We start from the raw sequence: 726 nt of genomic DNA on the forward strand, positions 1-726 counted from the left end.
TAAAAGTTTTATTATTCACCCACTGAAGATTTTTTTTTGTTCTAGCTGTAAATTTGATCTATTGTAATGCTATACTCATAAATCACTTAATTATATTAGCTTTTTATGGAAAACAGTTTCTTTAGATTACATCATTTTTTTACGTTATTATTTTCAGTACGTATGAAATACTGTAACCTCTTCGGATCTTGTACTAATGAAAAAAAAGGTAGACCTCTGTGTCAAAAACGATGAGAATGACTGATATGCGTATTAAAACAAGCAGTTGGCACATCTACAGATTAGATCATTAATTACAGTCGTTTACAAAGATGTTTATCGGAATTCTTTGCCACAACATAACAGTGACTCTACTTGTCCGAATCCTTCCTATAAAGACATAATTGCATATTTTCTCGCTGAACAGGGAAGTAATTAGGCGTAAATAATCGTCAGGATTGTTATACCATGATACCCACTTTAGTTTTAGGCGAGAATACTCGCACAAGTATCTATCATTGTATAAAGAATAAGTAAAACAACGAATAAAGTTCACCTTGTATGATCCACTGACCGTCTCTCCATCCCGGGCTTCCGAGCGCGCGTGGTAATTGCCAGTGTCTTCAGAAGCTACGCTGTATCCGTACTTGTATTGATCGAATATCTGACAGAGAAAAATAAAAGAGTTAAGGGAGTTCGCCTCTAAAATATCTGACTTTATTTCTATTTGTCTCCGGAGAGTCTCAC

Source organism: Penaeus monodon, chromosome 21, assembly GCF_015228065.2.
Source record: "Penaeus monodon isolate SGIC_2016 chromosome 21, NSTDA_Pmon_1, whole genome shotgun sequence".
NCBI classification, from domain to species: domain Eukaryota; kingdom Metazoa; phylum Arthropoda; class Malacostraca; order Decapoda; family Penaeidae; genus Penaeus; species Penaeus monodon.